The sequence below is a fragment of the Oncorhynchus mykiss genome, chromosome 5 (assembly GCF_013265735.2).
Source record: "Oncorhynchus mykiss isolate Arlee chromosome 5, USDA_OmykA_1.1, whole genome shotgun sequence".
Classification (NCBI taxonomy): domain Eukaryota; kingdom Metazoa; phylum Chordata; class Actinopteri; order Salmoniformes; family Salmonidae; genus Oncorhynchus; species Oncorhynchus mykiss.
The window spans coordinates 95,790,482-95,808,114 of NC_048569.1; the positions used below are offsets into that span (position 1 = coordinate 95,790,482).

A 17,633-nucleotide genomic window follows, 5' to 3' on the forward strand; every position below is an offset into this window, starting at 1 on the left:
TCTTTACTGACCTCCACTTCTCAGCTCTCTACTCCAACTCACCATGCAAGTAGGGGGCGAAGGGGTGGGCTGTGGAACCAAGCGGTGTGAGAATGCGGGAGACGGGAGGTGGGGTAGACGGGGCTAGCTCAGCATGCGGGACTGGAGGAACCAGGTGGTGGGGTAGACGGGCTAGCTCAGCATGCGGGACTGGAGGAACCAGGAGGTGGGGTAGACGGGCTAGCTCAGCATGCGGGACTGGAGGAACCAGGAGGTGGGGTAGACTGGCTAGCACAGCATGCGGCACAGGGAGGTGGGGTAGACGGGCTAGCTCAGCAACTGGGACTGGAGAGGGACAGGGAGGTGGGGTAGACGGGACTAGCTCAGCAACTGGGACGGACAGGGAGGTGGGGTTGACGGGGCTAGCTCAGCAACTGGGACGGGAGGGACAGGGAGGTGGGGTAGACGGGGCTAGCTCAGCAACTGGGACGGGAGGGACAGGGAGGTGGGGTAGACGGGGCTAGCTCAGCAACTGGGACGGGAGGGACAGGGAGGTGGGGTAGACGGGGCTAGCTCAGCAACTGGGACGGGAGGGACAGGGAGGTGGGGTAGACGGGGCTAGCTCAGCAACTGGGACGGGAGGGACAGGGAGGTGGGGTAGACGGGGCTAGCTCAGCAACTGGGACAGGGAGGTGGGGTAGACGGGACTAGCTCAGCAACTGGGACGGGAGGGACAGGGAGGTGGGGTAGACGGACTAGCTCAACGTTAGCAAACAAGTACATAAATAGTGAGGTTGACATCCAAGTGGGGGACTCAGAGGAGGGGGAGGAGAGAGGGGCAGCTTGTGTTTTTTTTTTTTAAAGACCAGTTGTGTCTGAGTTTGGGGCCATAGAGGAAGGGGGGGGGAGGGGATGAACTCAAGAGTGAAGCTGCTTAGAGAAGCCCCACAGGACTTGTTGCCAAGGAATTTCAACAACTGATAATTTAAACATTTAACCCGTTCAGTGACAGTCTCAGCCCGGAGAGGAGAGGCTGTTCCAGTGTTCCAGTATTGATTTCATGAGTTTCTTGTTTTGTGAAACCAGCAGAAGTTTATTTAGGACATGCAGTATGTGTTGGTAGAAAGTGGAACTCATAGTATATAAAAGCACGTATTGTGAGTCACATGAAGATTCTGCTTGAGTTGTTTAATCTGTTTTGTTCCAATTTTTATTTGAGTTCAGTTCACCCATGTTTTGCTTAATCATGAACTGCTGAAGGGTGATGCAATCGAAGCTCTGAATTTTATGGAACCTTCCCCTGGCATGACAAGCTCCCTGTCGCGCATGCTGAGCTAGCCCCGTCTACCCCACCTCCCTGTCCCTCCCTGTCCCACATGCTGAGCTAGCCCCGTCTACCCCACCTCCCTGTCCCTCCCGTCCCACATGCTGAGCTAGCCCTGTCTACCCCACCTCCCTGTCCCTCCCATCCCACATGCTGAGCTAGCCCCATCTACCCCACCTCCCTGTCCCTCCCGTCCTGCATGCTGAGCTAGCCCTGTCTACCCCACCTCCTTGTCTACCCCACCTCCCTGTCCCGCATGCTAAGCTAGCCCCGTCTACCCCACCTCCCCTCTCCAGTCCAGCATGCTAAGCTAGCCCTGTCTACCCCACCTCCCTGTCCCTCCCTGTCCCACATGCTGAGCTAGCCCCGTCTACCCCACCTCCCTGTCCCTCCCCGTCCCGCATGCTGAGCTAGCCCTGTCTACCCCACCTCCCTGTCCCTCCCCGTCCAGCATGCTGATCTAGCCCTGTCTACCCCACCTCCCTGTCCCTCCCTGTCCTGCATGCTGAGCTAGCCCCGTCTACCCCACCTCCTTGTCTACCCCACCTCCCTGTCCCTCCCGTCCCGCATGCTAAGCTAGCCCCGTCTACCCCACCTCCCTGTCCCTCCCGTCCCGCATGCTAAGCTAGCCCCGTCTACCCCACCTCCCCTCTCCAGTCCAGCATGCTAAGCTAGCCCCGTCTACCCCATTTCCCTGTCCCTCCCGTCCCACATGCTGAGCTAGCCCCGTCTAGCCCACCTCCTTGTCCCTCCCGTCCTGCATGCTGAGCTAGCCCCGTTTACCCCACCTCCCTGTCCCTCCCGTCCTGCATGCTGAGCTAGCCCCGTCTACTCCACCTCCTTGTCTACCCCACCTCCCTGTCCCTCCCGTCCCGCATGCTAAGCTAGCCCCGTCTACCCCACCTCCCCTCTCCGGTCCAGCATGCTAAGCTAGCCCCGTCTACCCCACCTCCCTGTCCCTCCCGTCCCGCATGCTAAGCTAGCCCTGTCTACCCCACCTCCCCTCTCCAGTCCAGCATGCTAAGCTAGCCCTGTCTATCCCACCTCCCCGTCCACCCCACCTCCCTGTCCCGCATGCTAAGCTAGCCCCGTCTACCCCACCTCCCTGTCCCTCCCGTCCCACATGCTGAGCTAGCCCCGTCTACCCCACCTCCCTGTCCTTCCCTGTCCCTCCCGTCCTGCATGTTGAGCTAGCCCCGTCTACCCCACCTCCCTGTCCCTCCCGTCCCGCATGCTGAGCTAGCACCGTCTACCCCACCTCCCTGTCCCTCCCGTCCCACATGCTAAGCTAGCCCCGTCTACCCCACCTCCCTGTCCCTCCCGTCCCACATGCTGAGCTAGCCCCGTCTACCCCACCTCCCTGTCCCTCCCTGTCCCTCCCGTCATGCATGCTGAGCTAGCCCCGTCTACCCCACCTCCCTGTCCCTCCCGTCCTGCATGCTGAGCTAGCACCGTCTACCCCACCTCCCTGTCCCTCCCGTCCCACATGCTGACCTAGCCCCGTCTACCCCACCTCCCTGTCCCTCCCGTCCCGCATGCTAAGCTAGCCCCGTCTACCCCACCTCCCCTCTCCAGTCCAGCATGCTAAGCTAGCCCTGTCTACCCCACCTCCCTGTCCCTCCCGTCCCACATGCTAAGCTAGCCCTGTCTACCCCACCTCCCCGTCCCGCATGCTGAGCTAGCCCTGTCTACCCCACCTCCCTGTCCCTCCCCGTCCCGCATGCTGAGCTAGCCCTGTCTACCCCACCTCCCTGTCCCTCCCTGTCCTGCATGCTGAGCTAGCCCCGTCTACCCCACCTCCTTGTCTACCCCACCTCCCCGTCCACCCCACCTCCCTGTCCCTCCCGTCCCGCATGCTAAGCTAGCCCCGTCTACCCCACCTCCCTGTCCCTCCCGTCCCACATGCTGAGCTAGCCCCGTCTACCCCACCTCCCTGTCCCTCCCTGTCCCTCCTGTCCTGCATGTTGAGCTAGCCCCGTCTACCCCACCTCCCTGTCCCTCCCGTCCTGCATGCTGAGCTAGCACCGTCTACCCCACCTCCCTGTCCCTCCCGTCCCACATGCTGAGCTAGCCCCGTCTACCCCACCTCCCTGTCCCTCCCGTCCTGCATGCTGAGCTAGCCCCGTCTACCCCACCTCCCTGTCCCTCCCGTCCCACATGCTGACCTAGCCCCGTCTACCCCACCTCCCTGTCCCTCCCGTCCTGCATGCTGAGCTAGCACCGTCCCACATGCTTGACATGTGGTTTTCAGAACAGGGATATCACAATGTCAGGATTAAAGGGATACTTTTGTACATTGGGATTTGGGGTAATTTCCTAATTGCCCAGAGAAAGACGAACTCATGGATACCTCCTCCTCATCCCCCACTTTGTACTCCAAGTATATATTAAATCATAATTTGATTTCAACGTTAGTAGTTTTGAAAATCAATTTTTTTTTAATTTTTATTTTTTAATTTTTTTTTTATTTATTAATTTTTTAAAAAAATAATTTTTTCCTCCGAACTATGCATTTCATTCATCCGCTGTGACGGTGGGCGCAAGGATAGCCTGCAGCATGACTGTCAACACAGCTGGTTTGCTGAGACATCGGGACAGCGGCAGTTATGAACGTGTTTGCTAGATATCAAGTAAGCTAAGTGTGGGAAGAGGACATCCAACAGACTGCCATTGCGCTCCTCAGAGCTAGTAACATTTAGCTAGTTTGCGACACTATTTTATTTATTTTTACCGGGGAATTATTTTAAGAGGATGGAACTGACGAGCGATAAAAGACCCCCCCCACTGTATTCCCCCCCCCCCACTCCCCAGGGATAGTGGTCCCCCCCAGCCGCGTTCCCCCCCACTGTATTCCCCCCCCCCGGGATACAGTGGTCTCCCCCAGTGGCGTTCTACGCACATCGAACAAAGCCGAGTGGGGTTAAGTGTTACGATTATCTAACATTTTGATTTAATAGTAGCTAGCTGTTCTCATGATAATGTGATGGGCTGTCCGTGTCATCTGCAGCATCTGTGTGTGAATGCCCTCCTCTCAAAGACGAAGAATAACGGAGTACAACTTATGTTCTTATTTTTCAGAGGAAATAATCTCGTATGTAATGTCCTTGTGTTTTAGATTGTATTCACTGGTTTCTTCTCTTTCCTCATTTGAGCCACTCAAAAGATGTCAATGTTGTTTACCCAAAACCAAGAAAAACAGTGGATTGTGTGGCCAGCATATCAGCCCACCACTTAAAGATATAGGAATGACCTGATGGAGAGTACTCTGCTTGGACAAATACTGGGAGCCCAAAATCCTGTGGAAGAGGTGGTCGTCTGGCAGCCAACTTCACCCCTGTCGCAAAAACTTAGCAAGGAGGTCTGCAGTGACATGGTTCAAGGACACTTGGGGGGGGGGGGGTTTCTGACACCCCTAACTCACCCACTATCCATGAACATGGTCCTACTACCTACCTAATAGAAACACTCATGGGACATCAGTCGTTAGCTTCTGGTTATTATCACACTGTCTTGTCTATGGGACATTTACGGTCATGGGACATCAGTCGTTAGCTTCTGGTTATTATCACACTGTCTTGTCTATGGGACATTTACGGTCATGTGACATCAGTCGTTAGCCTCTGGTTATTATCACACTGTCTTGTCTATGGGACATTTACGGTCATGTGACATCAGTCGTTAGCCTCTGGTTATTATCACACTGTCTTGTCTATGGTACATTTACGGGCATTGATCATGTAAATGGTCTTTTCCGGTTCATGGATGATCGTGTCGTTACATACTGTTGGTCTATGCTGTTTTTTTATTGGCTTTTACCAATCTGGTATATTGACCTTCAGTATTCAGAATGTTATCGAGATCTGTTATATTGACCTTCAGTATTCAGAATGTTATCGATCTGTTATATTGACCTTCAGGATTCAGAATGTTATTGAGATCTGTTATATTGACCTTCAGTATTCAGAATGTTATTGAGATCTGTTATATTGACCTTCAGTATTCAGAATGTTATTGAGATCTGTTATATTGACCTTCAGTATTCAGAATGTTATTGATATCTGTTATATTGACCTTCAGTATTCAGAATGTTATTGAGATCTGTTATATTGACCTTCAGAATGTTATTGAGATCTGTTATATTGACCTTCAGAATGTTATTGAGATCTGTTATATTGACCTTCAGTATTCAGAATGTTATCGATCTGTTATATTGACCTTCAGTATTCAGAATGTTATTGATCTGTTGTTGTATTCACATGTTGCTGATCTAATACAATACACTAGCATGTGGCATACTGTAATGAATCACTAGTAGCAGATGGTAACGAACAGATGGTACTACCATGTGGCATACTGTAATGAATCACTAGTAGCAGATGGTAACAAACAGATGGTACTACCATGTGGCACACTAATGAATCACTAGTAGCAGATGGTAACAAACAGATGGTACCAAACAGATGGTACTACCATGTGGCATACTGTAATGAATCACTAGTAGCAGATGGTAACAGATGGTACTACCATGTGGCATACTAATGAATCACTAGTAGCAGATGGTAACAAACAGATGGTACTACCATGTGGCACACTAATGAATCACTAGTAGCAGATGGTAACAAACAGATGGTACTACCATGTGGCATACTGTAATGAATCACTAGTAGCAGATGGTAACAAACAGATGGTACTACCATGTGGCACACTAATGAATCACTAGTAGCAGATGGTAACAAACAGATGGTACTACCATGTGGCACACTAATGAATCACTAGTAGCAGATGGTAACAAACAGATGGTACTACCATGTGGCACACTGTAATGAATCACTAGTAGCAGATGGTAACAAACAGATGGTACTACCATGTGGCACACTAATGAATCACTAGTAGCAGATGGTAACAAACAGATGGTACTGTCTCTAATGGTATTTATTACATCAATGTCTGACTGTGAAGCTAAGTCACCGTTGTGTAATTACAAGCGGCCCATTGCATCCTCTGCCTCCTTGATTACCATGTAGACTCCTGTCGGCGAGAGGGATATTAGTGGCACAAACGACACATGAAGGCAAGACTCTTCTGTTCCCTCGTCCTTATCCATCTCCCTTCACTGCCCACTCCAACAGCAGTCTTTCTGCAGTCAGCCTGTATTGACTGGGAACAGATGTTTTATTTGTTACTGTGTTCTGGGACAAACAGCCACTTACTCAACAAACAGCGGTCCATTCTGTCCAGCCGATATGGACTGCTTCTTGCAGTTTATATTGGGGACATGGACGAATGTGTTTTAACTCCAGGATTGATGAGCGGGAGAAATGTTCTCTGGGATTGTTTAGTCTCTGGGTGAGCTGCTTTCTTCACTGTAGATATCAAGCCCTCCGATCGATGGCAGTCACAAGTCCCACTCTGTGCAGCACGAAAACATGTTTTTGAAATGGTTGCCATTTCCCACAGTTGCGCCATCACTTCCCCTCCCAGACATGGCCGCCGCTCCTGGTAGCTCGTCTACCGGCTCCTCTGATTCAGCCTCCCTCCGTGCTCGTTAATTCCGTCTCTAATAATAAATATATCTCTGAATAAAAACGGTCTTCTCCCTCAGTCCGACATTTCTTTAATAAAGGTTATGATGATTTACAAATAATAAACAAACAAGCTACTAGAGTACCAACAGCTGAATGCCTTCTGGGAGTTTTATTTACAAAACCATACCAAGTCTCACAGGAAGAGAGCGCAGGCAGAATCCAAAGTAGTCCCTAGATGAGGAATCTCCTTTCTTACGATTATCAGTAAAATAATTGTGATTTATATCTTATAAATTAGTTATGTATAGCTTTGTAACACTATCAATGACCAACCATCCAGCTTTGGAGTAGTTAGGTCAGGGTGTCCCATAGGGGTGAGCATTTTGGTTTTTGCCCTAACACTACACAGCTGATTTCATATAATCAACTAACCATCAATCTTTGGATCATTTGAATCAGCTGTGTAGTGATCGAGCAAAAAACCAAAAGGACCCCTTGAGGTCCTGACAGTGTCATTACATGTAGTAATATTTGGGGAGGCCAGCAGAGTGGAACAGAACGGTTAGGGAAGGCAGGCAGGTAAATCTAATCTCTTCCCCTGATCCTGATTAGCGCTAGTTAGCTAACCATCCCACTGTTATCAACTGACAAACACACTCTCTCTCTAGTTAGCTAACCATCCCACTGTTATCAACTGACAAACACACACTCTCTAGTTAGCTAACCATCACACTGTTATCGGCTGACAAACACACACTCTCTAGTTAGCTAACCATCCCACTGTTATCAACTGACAAACACACTCTCTCTAGTTAGCTAACCATCCCACTGTTATCTGCTGACCAACTCTCTAGTTAGCTAACCATCCCACTGTTATCGGCTGACAAACACACTCTCTAGTTAGCTAACCATCCCACTGTTATCAACTGACAAACACACTCTCTCTAGTTAGCTAACCATCCCACTGTTATCTGCTGACCAACTCTCTAGTTAGCTAACCATCCCACTGTTATCGGCTGACAAACACACTCTCTAGTTAGCTAACCATCCCAATGTTATCTGCTGACAAACACACGCTCTCTAGTTAGCTAACCATCCCACTGTTATCGGCTGACAAACACACTCTCTCTAGTTAGCTAACCATCCCACTGTTATCTGCTGGCACACACTCTCTCTAGTTAGCTAACCATCCCACTGTTATCGGCTGACAAACACACACACTCTCTAGTTAGCTAACCATCCCACTGTTATCATCTGACAAACACACACTCTCTCTAGTTAGCTAACCATCCCCACTGTTATCGGCTGACAAACACACTCTCTCTCTAGTTAGCTAACCATCCCACTGTTATCTGCTGACAAACACACTCTCTCTAGTTAGCTAACCATCCCACTGTTATCTGCTGACAAACACACGCTCTCTAGTTAGCTAACCATCCCACTGTTATCGGCTGACAAACACACTCTCTCTAGTTAGCTAACCATCCCACTGTTATCTGCTGGCACACACTCTCTCTAGTTAGCTAACCATCCCACTGTTATCGGCTGACAAACACACACACTCTCTAGTTAGCTAACCATCCCACTGTTATCATCTGACAAACACACACTCTCTCTAGTTAGCTAACCATCCCCACTGTTATCGGCTGACAAACACACTCTCTCTCTAGTTAGCTAACCATCCCACTGTTATCTGCTGACAAACACACTCTCTCTAGTTAGCTAACCATCCCACTGTTATCTGCTGACCAACTCTCTAGTTAGCTAACCATCCCACTGTTATCGGCTGACAAACACACTCTCTCTAGTTAGCTAACCATCCCACTGTTATCAACTGACAAACACACTCTCTCTAGTTAGCTAATTATCACACTTTATCTGCTGACAAACACACTCTCTCTAGTTAGCTAACCATCCCACTGTTATCAACTGACAAACACACTCTCTCTAGTTAGCTAACCATCCCACTGTTATCTGCTGACCAACTCTCTAGTTAGCTAACCATCCCACTGTTATCGGCTGACAAACACACTCTCTCTAGTTAGCTAACCATCCCACTGTTATCTGCTGACAAACACACTCTCTCTAGTTAGCTAACCATCCCACTGTTATCGGCTGACAAACACAATCTCTCTAGTTAGCTAACCATCCCACTGTTATCGGCTGACAAACACACTCTCTCTAGTTAGCTAACCATCCCACTGTTATCGGCTGACAAACACACTCTCTCTAGTTAGCTAACCTTCCCCACTGTTATCTGCTGACAAACACACTCTCTCTAGTTAGCTAACCATCACACTGTTATCAACTGACAAACTCTCTCTAGTTAGCTAACCATCACACTGTTATCGGGTGACCAACTCTCTCTAGTTAGCTAACCATCCCACTGTTATCGGCTGACAGTATTTGGCCAGCTGGTCGTATACGTAGGGCGGTTCCCACCCACAGCTGGTATCGGTACTGTTTAGGCCTACAGCAAACATTGTTGATTTAGTATTGGACTCCTTCCTCAATATATGAGGTGAGATTTGACATTTTGTAATACTCCTTCCTTTTTAATTGATCACCAGACTGCAGGAGTTTCAGAACCCCTGGAATAAAGGGAAATATAGTGTTGTAGTAGCCCACTTCAACATTAAAAAGCAAAACTCAGACTGCTATTATTTAATGAATTATAAAGGACAGTTTGGAGACTTCCTGTAGTGAAAGTGGCCACACGATCGTGTTGTTTAAAGCTGTTTTTTTTTTTTTTTTTTTTTTAGTGATGTGCAGTTCACAAACGGTTTTGTTAATTTGGTACAACTCTTTTTACTGACTCAAGTCGTGCTTCGTGTTTTGTTGTTGTGAGTGACTCGTTCATTTTAGTAATTCGTTTTGACCTGCTGACCGCAGTGAAGTCCTACAGCAGGATTACTACACTCTCCTCTTGCTCAGTGGCTCCAGTGAAGTCCTACAGCAGCATTACTACACTCTCCTCTGGCTCAGTGGCTCCAGTGAAGTCCTACAGCAGGATTACTACACTCTCCTCTGGCTCAGTGGCTCCAGTGAAGTCCTACAGCAGCATTACTTAACTCTCCTCTGGCTCAGTGGCTCCAGTGAAGTCCTACAGCAGCATTACTACACTCTCCTCCGGCTCAGTGGCTCCAGTGAAGTCCTACAGCAGGATTACTACACTCTCCTCTGGCTCAGCTGCTCCAGTGAAGTCCTACAGCAGCATTACTACACTCTCCTCTGGCTCAGTGGCTCCAGTGAAGTCCTACAGCAGCATTACTACACTCTCCTCTTGCTCAGTGGCTCCAGTGAAGTCCTACAGCAGCATTACTACACTCTCCTCCGGCTCAGTGGCTCCAGTGAAGTCCTACAGCAGCATTACTACACTCTCCTCCGGCTCAGTGGCTCCAGTGAAGTCCTACTGCAGCATTACTACACTCTCCTCTGGCTCAGTGGCTCCAGTGAAGTCCTACAGCAGGATTACTACACTCTCCTCTGGCTCAGTGGCTCCAGTGAAGTCCTACAGCAGCATTACTTAACTCTCCTCTGGCTCAGTGGCTCCAGTGAAGTCCTACAGCAGCATTACTACACTCTCCTCCGGCACAGTGGCTCCAGTGAAGTCCTACAGCAGGATTACTACACTCTCCTCTGGCTCAGCTGCTCCAGTGAAGTCCTACAGCAGCATTACTACACTCTCTTCTGGCTCAGTGGCTCCAGTGAAGTCCTACAGCAGCATTACTACACTCTCCTCCGGCTCAGTGGCTCCAGTGAAGTCCTACTGCAGGATTACTACACTCTCCTCCGGCTCAGTGGCTCCAGTGAAGTCCTACAGCAGCATTACTACACTCTCCTCTGGCTCAGTGGCTCCAGTGAAGTCCTACAGCAGGATTACTACACTCTCCTCTGGCTCAGTGGCTCCAGTGAAGTCCTACAGCAGCATTGCTACACTCTCCTCTGGCTCAGTGGCTCCAGTGAAGTCCTACAGCAGGATTACTACACTCTCCTCTGGCTCAGTGGCTCCAGTGAAGTCCTACAGCAGCATTACTTAACTCTCCTCTGGCTCAGTGGCTCCAGTGAAGTCCTACAGCAGCATTACTACACTCTCCTCCGGCTCAGTGGCTCCAGTGAAGTCCTACAGCAGGATTACTACACTCTCCTCTAGCTCAGCTGCTCCAGTGAAGTCCTACAGCAGCATTACTACACTCCTCTGGCTCAGTGGCTCCAGTGAAGTCCTACAGCAGCATTACTACACTCTCCTCTGGCTCAGTGGCTCCAGTGAAGTCCTACAGCAGGATTACTACACTCTCCTCTGGCTCAGTGGCTCCAGTGAAGTCCTACAGCAGCATTACTACACTCTCCTCCGGCTCAGTGGCTCCAGTGAAGTCCTACAGCAGCATTACTACACTCTCCTCCGGCTCAGTGGCTCCAGTGAAGTCCTACTGCAGGATTACTACACTCTCCTCCGGCTCAGTGGCTCCAGAGAAGTCCTACAGCAGCATTACTACACTCTCCTCTGGCTCAGTGGCTCCAGTGAAGTCCTACAGCAGGATTACTAAACTCTCCTCTGGCTCAGTGGCTCCAGAGACGTCCTCCGACCAACTACTGTCTGTCATGTAGCCGTGCAGGAAAACAGATCGTGCTGTAGGCAGCATAGACGAAAAAGACATGTTTAGAAATGATCATTGGTCGCATAGTGCAAGAATGAATACAATGAGTTGTTGAATGTTGTGATGGACACAGCTTTGTAGAAACAAAACAACTCTGCTCAACACTCAAACTTGAAAATTAATATTTTTTTGTTGGGGGTGGGGGGCAGTCTGCAGTTCACAAGTGCTATTGTGCTCATCACTAGTGATGGGGGGGGGAAAAATCTATACATTCACATCGCAATATTTATTTTGGACGATTTTTGTAAATTTTATTTTTGCTAGGTAGCATTAGCTTGTGCTGGTCAGTTGTACCTCTGCCAAAATTCATATTTGTCATCCTATAGCTTGTAATCCATCTAATAAATAAAAAAATAGTGAGTCAATGTGTGTTCAGCACTTATATTTCCATGACTGATCAAAACCCATGTTCTCATTGGCCTTCTCTCTTGTCGCTCTGCAGCAGACATGGTGGGCAATATGTTTGAGACATCAAATCACAATACGTATTGGTATCGACGTCACGATACCATGTCGCGAGGTCCCTGTCAATTCCCAACCCTACTTATCACCCTCACGACAGTCAAGCAATGCATTCCGGCGAGAGTCGGTCACAATCTAGTCCGCGGTTGTGGGGCCCCGACTAGACCTCGTTTCAAATGTATCAAGAAATAATCATATTTGTTTGGCTTGCAATTGTTAGTTTTTTTTAAAGCACACATTTTTACAAGTCTCAATCACAAATCACCACTCCAAATGTCCAGTTCAGCGGTAGAGGGTGTCGAATATCTGAGTCAGTAAAAACTCTCCATAACTAGTGTTTTTTTTTTTTTTGTGTGGGGAAAATCTCTGACTAATATTAGGAGCTAGACAATGACTCCTCTCACTGAGGCAGATACAACAAGGCCCAACACAACCCTGCTAGTACGAGGTGATTTTAAACAAGCCAATCTGTTTTGTGTGTAAAATCAAGTGCCAAGAGAGGTGCACTAATTTGTTGTTGCTCAATGCCAACACATTCTCGGTTTTGGAAATGTGTTTGGAGTGTAAATTCTCCTGTGAAGTATTGTATTCACCTTGCTTCTCCCTCAAGCTGGATTCTAAACCGATTTCAGGCTCTTTCACATGCAGAGAGCCATGTCTATAAGGAATGTGTTTGACATGGCTCTCTGCTCATCTATAAGGAATGTGTTTGACATGGCTCTCTGCTTGTCTATAAGGAATGTGTTTAACATGGCTCTCTGCTCGTCTGTAAGGAATGTGTTTGACATGGCTCTCTGCTCGTCTGTAAGGAATGTGTTTAACATGGCTCTCTGCTGGTCTATAAGGAATGTGTTTGACATGGCTCTCTGCTGGTCTATAAGGAATGTGTTTGACATGGCTCTCTGCTTGTCTATAAGGAATGTGTTTGACATGGCTCTCTGCTTGTCTATAAGGAATGTGTTTGACATGGCTCTCTGCTCGTCTATAAGGAATGTGTTTGACATGGCTCTCTGCTCGTCTGTAAGGAATGTGTTTGACATGGCTCTCTGCATGTCTATAAGGAATGTGTTTGACATGGCTCTCTGCTCGTCTATAAGGAATGTGTTTAACATGGCTCTCTGCTGGTCTATAAGGAATGTGTTTGACATGGCTCTCTGCTCGTCTATAAGGAATGTGTTTGACATGGCTCTCTGCTCGTCTATAAGGAATGTGTTTGACATGGCTCTCTGCTCGTCTGTAAGGAATGTGTTTATCATGGCTCTCTGCTGGTCTATAAGGAATGTGTTTGACATGGCTCTCTGCATGTCTATAAGGAATGTGTTTGACATGGCTCTCTGCTGGTCTATAAGGAATGTGTTTAACATGGCTCTCTGCAGGTCTATAAGGAATGTGTTTGACATGGCTCTCTGCTCGTCTGTAAGGAATGTGTTTGACATGGCTCTCTGCTGGTCTATAAGGAATGTGTTTGACATGGCTCTCTGCTCGTCTATAAGGAATGTGTTTGACATGGCTCTATGCTGGTCTATAAGGAATGTGTTTAACATGGCTCTCTGCTGGTCTATAAGGAATGTGTTTAACATGGCTCTCTGCTGGTCTATAAGGAATGTGTTTGACATGGCTCTCTGCTCGTCTATAAGGAATGTGTTTAACATGGCTCTCTGCTGGTCTATAAGGAATGTGTTTAACATGGCTCTCTGCTCGTCTATAAGGAATGTGTTTAACATGGCTCTCTGCTGGTCTATAAGGAATGTGTAACATGGCTCTCTGCTGGTCTATAAGGAATGTGTTTGACATGGCTCTCTGCTGGTCTATAAGGAATGTGTTTAACATGGCTCTCTGCTGGTCTATAAGGAATGTGTTTGACATGGCTCTCTGCTGGTCTATAAGGAATGTGTTTGACATGGCTCTCTGCTCGTCTATAAGGAATGTTTTTGACATGGCTCTCTACTGGTCTGTAAGGAATGTGTTTGACATGGCTCTCTGCTGGTCTATAAGGAATGTGTTTGACATGGCTCTCTGCTGGTCTATAAGGAATGTGTTTGACATGGCTCTCTACTGGTCTGTAAGGAATGTGTTTGACATGGCTCTCTGCTGGTCTATAAGGAATGTGTTTGACATGGCTCTCTGCTGGTCTATAAGGAATGTGTTTAACATGGCTCTCTACTGGTCTGTAAGGAATGTGTTTGACATGGCTCTCTGCTGGTCTATAAGGAATGTGTTTGACATGGCTCTCTGCTGGTCTATAAGGAATGTGTTTAACATGGCTCTCTGCTCGTCTGTAAGGAATGTGTTTGACATGGCTCTCTGCTGGTCTATAAGGAATGTGTTTGACATGGCTCTCTGCTGGTCTATAAGGAATGTTTTTGACATGGCTCTCTGCTGGTCTATAAGGAATGTGTTTGACATGGCTCTCTGCTCGTCTATAAGGAATGTGTTTAACATGGCTCTCTGCTGGTCTATAAGGAATGTGTTTGACATGGCTCTCTGCTCGTCTATAAGGAATGTTTTTGACATGGCTCTCTGCTGGTCTATAAGGAATGTGTTTTAAGGCCAAGGTTAGAAATGCACCTAGACCTATGAGAAAGCTGTGTGACCACACCAACCGGTCAGACATTACGTTAGATATGAGGTGTTTGGCACAGCAGGAATGTAGGTGGAGGTGTACGTGCGTACACAGCTGCTTCACTGGGCCCTTTTTTTGTTTTCAAACTAGACGCTGTGTACAGTGGTCTACCTTTTCCTTCCTCAAGACGTCTGGGAGCAATTTTAAGCAGTGACAAATGTCACCTACCTCTGACACTACCTCTGACTCTACCTCTGACTCTACCTCTGACTCTACCTCTGACTCTACCTCTGAGTCCCAAATGGCACCTATTTCCTATATTGTGCACTGTGTTTGATCAGAGCCATATGGGCCCTGGTCAAAAGTGAATCGGTGCCATTTGGGGATTCCCCTCTCCTTACTACCTCGCCTTACTATCTCTTCCACTTGTGATTGTGGGAGATGGTGCTGAGTGTCCCAGGCAGCCGGAGGAAAAGGAGACCAGAGGATTTCATTCATAAGCTTTTCGTTTCCTCTTTTTCTTCAGCGTTCCTTTTTTAAGAAAGGTTCATGATTAACACGCGGTCAGGATTCTGGAAACTTCTCCTCAGATTTATCAAAGTGGGGTAACGTTAAATCTCTTTCTTCTCCTCAGATTTATCAAAGTGGGGTAACGAAAGGCTTGTTGTTTTTGAATAGGGTTAATGTCAAATCAACTCCCAGTCAACGGTTACGAAGTCAAAATTTCCCTTAAAAAAAAATAAAAAATTATGAGTCTTTATATAATTATATAGTGTATCACTGGCTTTGTACATCTGGCAGACATTTTTAAACAACCGTTATAAGAATGATTCTGAATCTGTCTGCGTGTGATTTAGACCATATCAACCCCAAACAAAGGCCTTTAAAGTGGCACTTCGGTCATCCTTTTCACCTCTATTTAACACCTGATTTCCTTAACAAAAAAGGCACATCTCAACAGGTGGCCCAGGTAAGTCATGACATGGTGGGGGGGGGGGGGCGCTTTCTTCTTTTTGTTTGTTATTGTTCCTCAAGCAAGGGGGGAGGCTGATGACATCACGGATTCCCATCCTTGAATGTCCTACTCCTTTCAAGTTGTCTTTAACAACAACAACAAAAAACGCTATTTTGCTCAAGACATTTTTTTTTTTTTCTCACCCTTTTAGTGCAGGAGTGTCAAACTCATTCCATGGAGGGCCTAGTGTCTGCAGGGTTTTGGTTTCTCCTTTCAATTTACTGATCAGTGACCTTAATTCCTCAATGAAGTACAAGGGAGAAGCGAAAACCAGCAGACACCCTCTGGAACAAGTGTGACGTACTCTAACTGTATTTATACTTGAGATTTAACTTTTCAACAGGAAAAGTTTTTTTTTTTTTTTTTTTTTTTATCCCTGGAGGACATATTTTTAAGGCTATTTACATGATCTCCCTAGTCTTTGTGGAAACAGAGAGATGTAATGGTAGTGTTGCCAATGCAAACCAGACTTTTTTTAAATTTTTTATAAGGTTTTTAAAAATACAATTTTAAATTGCAACCAGATGTCTCACACTATAATTTTCTATGGAAGTCACGGGTTAGGATTCCAAACCCCAACTGCAGTGTGTTCCTCGTTAGGGTTGGCCGGTATCTAGATTTTCATACCTTCGTATCATTCCTGCTCAAAATACCCCCAGTATACCGCTGTAGTCTATTCCTGGTTCGTAGTAATTAGTGAAGAACTTAGTGGAAACAAACCCAACGGTGTTGCAAAGGTAAACTGGAGGACGGGAGAGTTCCTTTCCATTCCCCTCCCATGTGAATTTACAGTACCCGGTTCAGGTCCAGGGAAGGGCCTGTTTAGTTAGGTTGTGCATTCTTAGACGAGAAAGGATCACCAATCCTGTTATTTGTTGACACACAGCTCAAGCGAACGACTTCCCATGGCCAGCGGCCACTGGTACAGGCCACTGGTACTGCTATCAGACAGACAGTCAGGCCACTGGTACTGCTATCCGGCTGACAGACAGCCAGGCCACTGGTACTGCTATCCGGCTGACAGACAGCCAGGCCACTGGTACTGCTATCCGACTGACAGACAGCCAGCCAGGCCACTGGTACTGCTATCCGACTGACAGCCAGGTCACTGGTACTGCTATCAGACCACTGGTACTGCTATCCGACTGACAGACAGCCAGCCAGGCCACTGGTACTGCTATCCAGCTGACAGACAGCCAGCCAGGCCACTGGTACTGCTATCCGACTGACAGACAGACAGACAGCCAGCCAGGCCACTGGTACTGCTATCCGACTGACAGACAGCCAGCCAGGCCACTGGTACTGCTATCAGACCACTGGTACTGCTATCCGACTGACAGACAGCCAGGTCACTGATACTGCTATCAGACAGCCAGGTCACTGGTACTGCTATCAGACAGCCAGGCCACTGGTACTGCTATCAGACAGCCAGGCCACTGGTACTGCTATCAGACAGCCAGGCCACTGGTACTGCTATCAGACAGACAGCCAGGCCACTGGTACTGCTATCAGACAGACAGCCAGGCCACTGGTACTGCTATCAGACAGACAGCCAGGCCACTGGTACTGCTATCAGACAGACAGCCAGGCCACTGGTACTGCTATCAGACAGACAGCCAGGCCACTGGTACTGCTATCAGACAGACAGCCAGGCCACTGGTACTGCTATCAGACAGACAGCCAGGCCACTGGTACTGCTATCAGACAGACAGCCAGGCCACTGGTACTGCTATCAGACAGACAGCCAGGCCACTGGTACTGCTATCAGACAGACAGCCAGGCCACTGGTACTGCTATCAGACCACTGGTACTGCTATCCGACTGACAGCCAGGCCACTGGTACTGCTATCCGACTGACAGCCAGGCCACTGGTACTGCTATCCGACAGACTCTCACCTCAACTGTGTTCTCAAGCCTTATAACAGATTATGACTCAAATGCAAATTACGTTATGTAACCTGAATGACTCCCTTTGTCATATTCAGACTGAGACTAAATTACCTTGATTGACTTGTGTGTTATGTTATGAGTGCAGGTTAGTTATTGGAGAACCACTAGACATTGTATTTCTTTTTTTAAATCACTGACTTGTGAACAATTGACCAGT

General features: G+C 47.9%; 1 protein-coding gene across 5 annotated transcripts in view; it reads left to right on the forward strand.

Moving 5' to 3' along the window:
• The window catches only part of farp2 (FERM, RhoGEF and pleckstrin domain protein 2), a 96,419-nt gene that overhangs the window by 13,534 nt on the left and 65,252 nt on the right, over positions 1-17,633 (forward strand). The window lies entirely within an intron of this gene.